We start from the raw sequence: 12,184 nt of genomic DNA on the forward strand, positions 1-12,184 counted from the left end.
ACCACTGAGCAGGAAGGTTCTGACACAGATCTTTGCCATCTTGTTAACAGAAATGTGATCATGGTTTCCTCAGAGACAGGACTTAGCTACCATCTTGTGTCCCCTCTTCTCTGGGAGTGTTTGATCCCTTGTCCCTTCTCTTTTGTTCCAAGGAGCTTCTGCCTTTTCATCCTGTAGCTGAGTGTTTTCCTCACAGTCCCTGAATGGCGGACCTCTTTGGAAGTTATAAATGCATTTCCTCTGATCAGTTAAAAATAGGTTCCCTCAGCACACTGATCCTCCATGAACTATGACATGAGGATTTTCAGGTTGAGCTTCCAGAATGGGGAAGGGGCATGATGAAAAAGAGCATGGACTCAAAGTCAGATGGACCTGGCTCTGAATCATTCTCTACTACTTCTTGGTTGTGGTGTTCACTTGCCTATTTTCTTAAACTTTCTAAGCCTTCGTTTCTTCATCTGTTAATACAGGGTCAACAAAGAGCTATGACTTCAGGGAAATAAATTTGGCAGAAGTACTTATGGTAAACTAGAAGGCCAAGAGAAACCATGGGTCAAAAGACTAGAGTGTGAAAATGCTGATACAGTAATAAGCTAGGATCTTGACTAAATGCTTTGACAAAGTAGTAGGTTTTCAAAATAAAAACAGGCCTGAAAAAGCCAGGTTATATGGTTGCCGTCAATCAAAAACAAATACATGGTCTAGAGTTTCTTATTAGAAGTATTGATGGAGAAGACTAGCAAAGATATGGTTCTGAAATACTTTATGAGGGTGGGGACTGTGTCTGTCTTGTCATTCTAGCACCTTCCACAATGTGTGGTTCCTTATGGACAGTCATTTGATGAATGTATTTGATAAATGAAAATATTTCACATCCTAGCGTGTTTATCACATCCTAGCTCAGTGACATCTGGAGTAGAAATGGCTGTGGCATTTGGTGGTATCCATGGCTAGTTATGCCAGAGGCAGAATCCAATATGACCTGGGTGCTTTACTTTATGGCATGTCTGAAAGATTAGACTTTGGAGTCAGATGGCCCTGAGTTAGAATCCTACATCTCTTTATCATCGATGGCTGAATAAGTTGTTTAACTGAGTCACAGTTTCTTCTTCTATAAAATAGGTATAATATCATTAACCTAAAAGGTGTTGTAAAGATTATTTATAAAGTATATAAAATGGTTAGCATACTGCCTAGCACACAGAAGGTAAACAATAATCGTTAGCTATTTGTTATTTTTATTGTTGGTGTTAGTTCTATTGCACCCCATTCTCCCTAGCCATTTAACAGCTTCCAGCTGTTGTTTATAGGTTGAACTATGTAAAAGAGTCCAGCTCAGTGGAAAGATCACGTAGCAGGTCAGTCAAATACCTGGATTTGGAGAACCAGCCCTATTACTAAAGTCTACATCTTGGGACTTAGCATAGCCTGGCTCTGCCCTTTGGTTGGCTTCCCTTTTATCCTCTTATCAGGACAACTAGAGAGTAACAGACTTGCCTTTCCTGGTGATGTGGGGAGCTAAGATGTTACTGGACCAGATGGCTATCTCCTCTACTCTTCCTCCATCCAGAGCCTCGGTTTCCCGAGATGCTCTGGGAAAAGTGGTTGCCATCAGGGTATGTTGTCTATGCCTCCCTCCTATACCAGTATTCCAATGCATTGTTGCATAGAAATGTTATAAAATGGGTATGACTGTAATGAGATTTTTAATAGCTTCCAATAGCTTACAAATTTAGTAAGCTTTAAGGCTAACCTGGAAGCTATTGTCATTACCCACCAACCCCTTCAAGTCCCCATCACTGTTCCCCATACTGTCACCACACACACCATGATTTCTATAGGGGTGATCGTTTAAATTCCAATGCCAACGTCCAAATGGTTTCTGAATTGCAGCTGGTTGGTACATTTTCATTATTAGTGCAATTGTTATGAAAGGCAGTGCAATAGAGGAACCCGGTTCTGGGGATCTTGGCTCTGTGTCGAGCTCTGCCTCTCACTTGCTTTCTAACTTTGGACCCATCATAGCCTCCTCTGGGACTCAGTTTGCTCATCTGTAAAATGAAGGGTTTGGACTACAGCACCTTCCAGCTCAAAAGGCCTCTGATTCAGCAAAACCCTTATTATTGTAGCTATTAGAAAAGGCTTGTTTTGATTGTGGTGGCCACTGCTTTCTTGGCCTGATACAGTCTCATTTCTTTCTTTACCCCTCACATCCCTGTGGCATTTTGGCACAAGATGAGCCACTCTGCTGGCTTGTGGCATGTGTCCGGAAATGGACTGCCATTCTCTTTCCTGGCACAGGGAGGGAAGAGTGTGACTGTTTATATCCCCTCCTATTGATTAATGACATCTACTACATAAGAATTATGATTACTTTGGTCTCATTGAGCCACGTCTATGAATACAAATCCTTTGTGTTACTGCGACCTCAGGATGAGTCTGACCTCAGAAAGCTTTGGGAACACTTTAGAAAACATCTCTCTCTACCAATGAAAGATTCACAAGTATTGTTTTCCTCTTCTGACTCATCTTTGAATCAGAAAATTAAATATGTATAACTTGTGAAGATTTCATTTTTATTAAAGCAAGGTGCTTTGCTGAGCCAAACTAAGAGTTAGAAGTATTCCATTCTCCCTTCTCCCTACTCAATGATTTCATTTCCTCTAGTTTGCAGGAGGACTTTTGGAGAGCTGCTCCTTCTCTCTATCTCTCTGTGGCTTTGGCTCTTTCCTGTAACATGAAGAAGTTAAAAATGAGGCGACTGCCACCTATCTACTCTCCCAGGGAGACTGGCGAGACTTGAGGATCCAGAAGCTCTTTCTCAAGTAAGTTCTAGCTATTGTATCTTCTGGGAGATGGTGTCTTTCTCTGGAATTGGGAAGAGTCATATGTTTTTCATTATGTTGTTTGTTACATGTTCTGGAATATAGTCTTTTGATAATCCTCTCCTGGAATGTTCTTATCCTACCCCCAACTCCCACCTGCCACTTGATCAATTTGTAACTCTCTTCCTTTTATTTCCCCAAAGGAAATTAGTTTATTTCATTACCTAAAGACTGTCTGCCTACATTACTTTTTTCCCACCATGACTGTCTATAGAACTTTCTGTCTTTCTTATCTTTTTGATAATTTATTTGTGTAATATATCAGGTTTTTCAAAGTTGTTCCCTAGTATGTAGCTTTTGCCTTCCCATTCAGATTGGAGGTTTCTTGAAGGCAAGAGACCACATGTCTTTAAATTAATAAATACGTATTTATTGAGCTCTTCTTATGTTTATGGCATGTTGTCATTTATTTCTATCTGTTGTACTGTACTTAGCATAAACTTTAGGTATTACCAAAGTTTTTGTTTACAACTACTTGTGTAACATATGACATCATCTAAAAAATATAACTCTTGTGTGTTAAACCATCAAAGTAGTGAAGATTGTAGCCTTTTGATGCTGTGATATAGACTGAATTCTTAATTGTACCCATGCATTTTAGTCCTACTCAGTTTCCCAAGCCTGTTTTCAGTGCTGACTAAATGTCGGTCTCTGTCTTAGGTAAATACCAACAAAATCATCAGGCTCCCTGAGCTCAAGTCATGTTGTTCTTTCTGAGCAAGTCATTTAACAGTTGGACCTATTTTCTTGCCCAACAACGGGAACAATAACTTTCTCTTGAAAAAGTATACAAAAGTTTTTTAAAATTGAAAAGTTCTGGGTTGCTTTTTTTGTCTTTGTTAACTCATTGTGAAGATCTGCCTTATGCAAAGGGATTTTTTTTTTAATATAGGAGGCTTTCTTCTTTTTATTTATGTCATTTTTACTTTCAGAAAAGGGGACACCTATGTGAATGGCAGTTTTATGTACCTACAATGAGAAGTCTGAGTGACAGGGAGTTGCTAGTGTGAAAACCACAGGGTTTTTCCTTCATTTTCACTTATTTCCAGCAGGCCACTTCGAACTTCTAATTTTTAAATTTCTCTTTCCTTTTTTTCTTCCTTCAAGCTACTGTTGCCACCATAGTAAAATCCTTATAGACTTAAATATGTTCATTTACTAATAATTATTTGCTAAGTCGTTACTATGGTCACTGCTCTAGACACCAAGAAATGGGAGCAAACAAAACTGACCTAGTCCCGCCTTCACTAAGCTTACTTTCTAGAAAGTCAGCAAATACATAAAATAAATCACTAAAAAACAGCAAGTATACTGGCAGCTTAAGAGCCACAGAGGAAGATAATGCTGGAAAAGCAGATAGGGGATGCAGGGGGTGATGGCTACATGTTCTGAGCATATATATATGACAGGCCACATGGATATCTCATGGAAGAACACTCCAGAGAGAGTGAGCAGTTTACAGCAACACTCTGAGGTGAGAATGAGTAAAGTAGAGAAGAAGTTGAAGATGTGGAGACAGGGGCCAGGCAAGCAGGGGCCAGAAGACCATTGTAAGGAATTTGGGTTTTTTGCCAAGTGAGAGGTGCAGCTATCAGAGCATTTTGAGAAGAGATAAGACATGATTTAACTTACACTTGAACAGAATTAATCTGACTGCTATACTGAGATAGACTCTAGGAAGACGGGTGGAAAAGTTAGGAAACCAGTTTGGAGGCTATTGCAGTAACCCTGGGAAAGATGATGGTGGCTTGGACCAGCCTGGGAGTGGTAGAGGATGTGAGAAGTGTCAAGATCCTGCATATATTTTGAAGGTAGAGCCAAGGAAGTTTTCTGATGGTTAGACATGGGTGAGAAAAGAAGTGCAGGCAAGGATGACTGCAACGGTTTGGCCTGAGCAGCTGGAGAAAAGGAGTTGCCATTTTGTAAGAGGAGGATGCTTGAGGAATTTCCGTCTGAGTGTTTACAACAACGTGGAGGTCAAGGCTGAGGTTTGTGTGGGAAAGTTAAGTTTGGAAGGCATAGCAGATAGATAGTATTAAAAGCCATTGGAATGGATGAAATAATCAGGAGAGTTCATGTACCTGGAAAGATGAAGAGGCCCAAAGGCTGAGCCCCAAGGCATTCTAAGATCAAGACTGGAGAGATGGGAGGAATCAGCGAACCAGACCAGCTTGTGAGGTGGGAGCACAACCAGAAGATCACAGTGTCCTATAAGCCAAGTGACGAAACTGTGTCAGGGAAGGGATCACATGCTGCAAATGTCAAATGCTGCAAAGTAAGGTGAGGAATATTGAAATGTTCCTTGGCTAGAACCCTGGTTTTTCTATCCCAATTTTTTAAAAATCAGTAGATTTAGCTTCCTAAAACATGATTTTTATTATGTCCTATTCAAAACAACTCCCACTGGACTTGATTATCATAAATTCCAAATGCCTTTGCTTATCCTTTACGGCCTTATAAAACAACGTCTCCGCTCATCACTGTCTAGTAGGAAATAGCTCATCTCTTGGAGGTTCCTGTACCTCTCTGTCATGAGCATATGTTTGTGATATAGTCTTTCCTATAAGTCAGCCAGGGAACTGATCAGTTAGCTGCCTAACTGCCAGTGGGGCTGAGCAGCCCCACACCAAGGAATAGACAAGAGTCACACACAGGAACTATGCTACTCAATCAGCTTTATTGAATGCAGTTCACTCAAAGTAGAGCATCAACATACATTAATATCCTACTCACACTCTAATAATCTTAGAGGAATATAACACACACACACACACACACACAGAGCAATCAATGGGGAATAATGGACCTGAGTCCCAAAGTCTCAGTCTGCAGGTCCAGCCGACAGCATGGTGGGCAAAGTCAGCATCTTGCAAGGAAGGACCTCCAGGGCCAGGTGGGCAGCAGGGCAGATGAAGTCGTCAGTCTAGCAGGGCAGAGCCTCCAGCGGCCGATGCCAAGGGATATCAGCAGTACTCTAGTGTGTGGAGCTCAGCTGTCTCAACAGTGGTCGGGAGCCTGCTTCAGTTATACCTTGAAAGTGATGGACTCACCCTTCTGGGTCTCTTGATAAGTGTCTAGGCATCCCTGATGGCAAGTGTGGAATTTCCCCAGTAGCCTATTGATATGTGGTCCTACTCTGCAGTCATGATTATTCTGATCACCTGTGCAGATATCTTAGATATGTCTCCTTGCCAGATGTGTCTGCTCTGACTTAGGTAGTTTCCCTCATGAATCAAAGTGTCAAGGTGGACTGGCAGCCATCTTGGTTGACATGAGTGACTCCACTTTGTTTTATATACTTTATGCTATCTTGGCCAAACCAATGCCATTTTATTGGTCTTGCTCTCCACATTCTCATGTCCTTCTCTTCACTCTGCATGTTTGCATATGCTATATCCACCAATGCATGTGGCTGTCCCATCCTCTCTACCAACCCAAATCCTCTCCCTTTCCTGTCCACCTGAGAGCCCTCACTATACTAGGTCTTCAGTTCCTCTCCCATTTGTGAGTTCCCACACCTTCCCACTACCCCATTCACAGTGGCACTCATACTGTCTCATGATTTCCCAACAGTCCTGGGCAGATGTGTTATCTTCCTTATGAGACTGTGAGAACCATTACAGTAGGAACCATGTTGTAAGCCCCATAGCATTTGTAGCTCCCTGAAAAACTGAGTCTTCAGGATTACTCACTCATTAAGGAATACATCGAATTACTGGAAACTAGAACAGAAATGGAAAGCTATCATTAACTATTTGACTGGTCCAGAGATTTTCTTTCCTTTGTTTCACACCAGTGGTATTATTTCTTAACTGGGATATCTTGTATGAAATCTTGATTTATAACCAGGATGAACATAGAGCAGCTACAGTTGAAGGCAGAGGGTAGGAGCTCTGAACTTTGCCATGAGTTCATCCTTTTCCTTCAGTCACCCTACCCTTAACCCCTAGGGCAGGCTCAGAGGCACTTAATTGAACCCAAGGTTACAGATGAAGAATCTGACATTTAGATGCAGTTCATACTAATATCTGTGTCCCCAAATATTGCACTTCATTTACATTGTATACAATGAATAAATGAATGAATGAATGAATGAGCTGATGACTGAAAAAAGAGAGAGGAAGTAGATATTCATTCATTGCTATTCACTCAGTAAGAACAGTAAACTAGTGCTTTCATGACTTATCCTGATCGCAATAAGAAATAGTGAACACAGTACCCACTCTAGAGATGAGGCTGAGGGTGGGGGTCTGATGGCCTTAGGTTAGGAGATGAAGGTAGCATTCAAACCCATCTTCAAACCCCTAGTGCTGCTGTTTGCAGTCTTTCTGCCATGCCAGACTCCTCTGGGGTAGAAATAAGAGACTATATAGAAATAAGGAAATTACTGACTGAATGTGAAGGTCTTAGTTATTAGCTCTACCTAATTTCAGGAAGGAAATAAATAAGAAAATACAGTTAGAGAGTATTTGAAATTTATTCACCAAAAATTTGTACAGCTCTTATCTCCTGTTCTCTTCTCTCCCTACCTCCCCTCTCTCTTTCTGTGTTTTACTAGTTACAATGTCAGTACAAGACAACTTGGAAGATATTTATTAGCAAAGGCAACAGAGTTGCAAACCAGAAGCTAATTTTGCATTGCAGGATTGATTTCTGTTAAAAACATATTCCATAAACTTTAAGAAAATACTTTTTGGGTGGAGACAAAACTCAACATCACTATTTATCGTGTTTAATTTATTCTGCAAACACAATCTGTCAGCCAGAAGAATTTCACCTGTCCAGTGTGGGGTGGGGAATATGTCAGGAGTGTTAAGTGAGATCAGGCTACAAACACTACTTTGGGAGGCTCTTTGGGATACATAGTGCACATTTGCTTGACATTTTATGACACACTACATGTTTTGGTAGCCCAGTTTGTATTTGTCTAGAAATGTTATACACTATTAAAGATTAAGTGAAATGATTTCTTTCATGGAATAGAAAATACATACATTCTGGGAGCTTTATAAGTGCTAATTTTAAGAAGTTATAGAGTCTAAATTATCTACATTACAGGAACTGTGAATATTCAGATACACAGAAAGAATAATTATGTCATGTCCAGGTGGTTTTCAGTTTTGTAACTTGCTTTTATATATCCTGTATTATTTAGTTCTCATCATAACCCTATGTCACGGTTGATAGTGTGCCCCACTTTAAATGATAAGGAGTTTGGGAATCATAGGATTTATCCAACATCAGAGAACCTCAAGCTAATGTTCTACATGCAGTGGGAATAATGTATTTCTTTCTTATATTATCATGTATTTATCATATTTTTATTATGATAAAAACACATTTTTCTCTTCCCAGGCAAAAATTCCTCAGGCCTTACAACTGTAGTAGTTTTTATTAGCATCTATCACTGAACTAGTTGAACCCATGAATACTTCTGCTGGGTACTGGTAGAGAACTGATAACCAAGATGAAACAATGTATCCTGTATAGAAGTCTGTATTTGACAGAGTCCATGTGTCTATAGCATCATAGTCAATCCTCCCAACAATCCTGAGAACCAGAATGGTCAGATATCCTTGTGCAGATTTTATAGATGAGCTGGTTGAGTGATCTAGTAAAAGTCAAATAATCACAGATTGTAAGAGAAGAGATATAAACTCAGTTTTAGATGTCAGGTTCAGAGATACTCCATGTGGAGTACAGAACAGATTATTTGGCATATAGTAACTGCTCGATACATGGTAGTTGCACTTTATTAGTTTCATTGTTATTCTCGACATTAAACTGAGTTGTAAGTATACCTCTCCTTGGCCAAGTTGGCTAATGTTTACAAAAGCAGCTAGTGAGCCATTCTTCAATCTGTCTGATAAGCCACTCATCTGCAAACAATCAAATAAGTGTGTGGGAGCTGAAAGCGGAATTTGAGTAGGACAATTATTAAGTGGTTAGTTGGGAAACTTTACAAGCAGAAGTGGACTTTCTTTTACAATGTGGTGAACTGGGCAGATATTTTATGCTTCTTAGCTAAGATGGTTTTTCAGTTTTATTATTTTTCTCCAGGTTTCAGGGGTGGGGCATTGATGCCACAGTGAGCACTAAGAATCAATGACTCTGTTCACTGTAAAGGAAAATTTGTAGTCACATGGAGGTGATCTCTTACAAACTTGAACTTCAGTCATCAGGAAGGTATCCAGGATTATGCCTTCATGACAAAATGATGTGTGCCTTTGCTTAATCCAGAACTTTCAGAATTTAATTAGCAGCTCTGATAACTATCATTTATTGTATGTTTACAATGGCCAATTATTGTGATAGGTAAATTATTCATAGGGCTAATGTGTATCCAGGTGTGCTTGGCAGAGTCCAAATATTACCTGCTTGAGTTTGCATAAATGTTAATAGTGTTTCCTTTCACTCTCAAAGGTGTTGTAGAAGAACAAAAAGATAGAAAGATAGATGATATACATGTGATTATACAATTTAGGAAAAAAATGTTAATTATATAGTCTAAGTAATATATATGGTGGTAGATAAAAGTTTTTTCAACTTTTCTTTCTTTTTTAAAAATATTTTATTTGTCTATTTTTAGAGAGAGGGAAGGGAGGGAGAAAGAGGGAGAGAAACATCAATGTGTGGTTGCTTCTCACACACCCCCTATTGGGGACCTGGCCCACAACCTAGACATGTGTCCTGACTGGGAATTGAACTGGCTGGCACTCAGTCCACTGAGCCACACCAGCCAGGGCTTGAACTTTTCAAAATAAAATATTAGAAAGAAATGTCCTGGTTTGAATGACAAATTATATGGTTATCAAATATGTAGATGATCTAATTTAATACCTAAAATCACCTATAATTTAGATGCAGTTATCTGCATTTTACAGATGGTAAATTTGAGTCACCAAGAAGTTAAGAAAGGAGTCCACAGTGCACGCCTAGTGAGTGGGAAGGAACCTCAGCAATGCACCTCCAGAACCCATGCAGCTGGAAACAACGTTGTGCTCCCCTAAATATGTGATCACCACAAATACTTTTTTTGTAATTGCTATTTAAATTTTATGGAATTAGTGTTTCCTAGAATATATTAGGAAACACTGCCATGGAGGAAAGGCAGGAGTAGGGGAGAAACTCATGTTATTTTTTTTTACTACCATTTATTGGTTAATTTTATGTCAAGCACTTTATGTACTTACAGTGGCATTATTAATAGACAATAAACATACTAGTATGTTTATTTCATAGTGAATAAATGAACACAGAAATACTAAGTAACTTATCTACAGTAATACATCTAGGAAGTTTCCATGCTGGAATTTAATAGGAATATCTACCCTCTTCACCCCTTGATTACTTTTTTATAAAACTTGTCTATTCTGCCTCTGTCATGAACTTAGCCTAAATATGGGAATACTTATCCACAAAGAAATGGCCTAAATATGATGGGCAAACATTATTTTGAGATAAATTGATAGTACCATTAGAATAATTTATAAAATTTTTCTTAATACAACATTTTTAGAGAGTAGTGAGGGTAGAAATTTATCATCTTTTAAGTTGCATCAGTAGATTCTGTGATACTACACTTATCCAAATTCTTTAGCCAGCATTAAGTCAGCACTTATTAGGTGAGGGAATTGAATATTAATTACTCCTATTTCTTCTACTTGGGAAAGACAGAGAAATTATACTTCCTGATTTTCTACTTTGTGCCTGGCACTGCTGTGACCTTCTGTGTCATAGTTCCTTATCTGCAAAATGGGTGTAACAATAATAGTACCAGTCTTATAGGGTGGTAGTGTGGGAATCAAATAATAACCACAAAGTACTTAGGATAGTGCTTGTCTTATATTAAGATGACATTTATCCTTATATTCATTTATTCAACCAAGAGTTATTGGACATTCACTATGCGCCACTCATCATTCTGTGTACCAGGGATATATCTGTGAACAGAATAGGTGAAGGGCCTGCCCTCATGAGTCTTATGTTTTGGTGTGCAAATCAGACAGTACCTGGATGAGAAAGTAAATATATGTCAGGTGCTATATTAGTCAGGACCATCTAGGTTGTGCTGCAGTAAGAAATAACCTGCAACCTCAGTGGATTAACCCAATAAAAGTTTATTTCTCACTCATGCTACATGTTAGAAGCAAATTAGTGGAGGGGTCTGCAATTCATAGTTACATAGTGATTCAGTGCCCGAGGCTCCATCTTGACCCAAAGCTATGATCTTCAACAGAAATATAATGACTTTTATGCTGACTTGCTGACTCTTAAAGCTCCTACTAGGAAGAGACATGTACCACATTTCGTTGGCAGAGGCCAGTTATGTGTCTGTACCTAATATCAAAGGAGTAGGGAGTACAAGGCTGCCTGTGCTCAGAAGGACTGCAGAGCTCTGCTGAAAGTGATCATATACAAGAACAAAAGTAAGAGAGAAGTAAAGCAGGGTAATGGGCACTAGGAAACACTTGATGGGGGGAGGGGTGTTTTTTTTTTTTTATAGAGGACAGCCAGGGAGGGCCCCAATGGTAGGGTGATATTCAAGTGAAAAAATGGTGCAAGTATGGAGGTAGGTCTTGCAGTTCTCCAGGAGAACAGTATTCTAGTCTAAGAAGGTAGCTAGGGTAAAGGGCCTGAAACAGAAGTAGTCTTGACAAGTTTGCAAAATTGCAAGAAAATCTGGATGATTGAAATGGAGGAGCAATGAAGAGAGTGAGGGAGAGTAGGTCAGAGAGAGCAGGAGGCCCGATCAAGTGGAGCTTTGTGGGTCAATGTGAAGGCTTCAGCTTTAGTGCTGGGTAGATTGTCATTCTGAGAAGAGGGAAGATGTCATCTGATGAACGTTTTAATGGGGTCACTCCAGCTGCTTTATGGAGGAGGGGCTTTTGAAGAATCCAGGTGAAAGATGATGCTGTTTTGGATCAAAATGGCAATCGTGAAGAAGGTGAGGAAAGGTAACATTCTAGATATATTCTGAAGATAAAGTCAAGAGGATTTGCTCACTGCCCAGATATGGGACATCAGAGAAAGAGAAAAAGGAGTTAAGAACAAAAACCAAAATTCTTAATGTGTGTAACTATAAGGATGAGGTTGTAATTTACAAAGAGGTGAAAACTTTGAGAGGAGAGCTCATAAAATATTGTCATAGATATCATGATTATTTAGCCTTTATAGCAGCTTTATTAGGAACATTTTCCTAGCTTCATTTTAGAAAATACAGAGCTGATGCTTAGTAATGTTAAGTGGCTTAACTAGGGAAATAGCTCCGGATCATTTGGCTCCTAACTCCAAGAAGG

General features: G+C 39.4%; 1 non-coding gene across 1 annotated transcript; it reads left to right on the forward strand.

Annotated features, from left to right (window-relative positions):
- The first annotated feature begins 7,249 nt into the window (after positions 1–7,249).
- LOC123810256 lies at positions 7,250–7,314 on the forward strand. Its single transcript, XR_006784219.1, has one exon. It is a non-coding gene; the product is annotated as a small nucleolar RNA SNORD44 (small nucleolar RNA).
- Positions 7,315–12,184: the final 4,870 nt, after the last annotated feature.

This window comes from Phyllostomus hastatus, unplaced genomic scaffold (assembly GCF_019186645.2).
Source record: "Phyllostomus hastatus isolate PE091 unplaced genomic scaffold, TTU_PhHast_1.1 phas_scaffold_585, whole genome shotgun sequence".
NCBI classification, from domain to species: domain Eukaryota; kingdom Metazoa; phylum Chordata; class Mammalia; order Chiroptera; family Phyllostomidae; genus Phyllostomus; species Phyllostomus hastatus.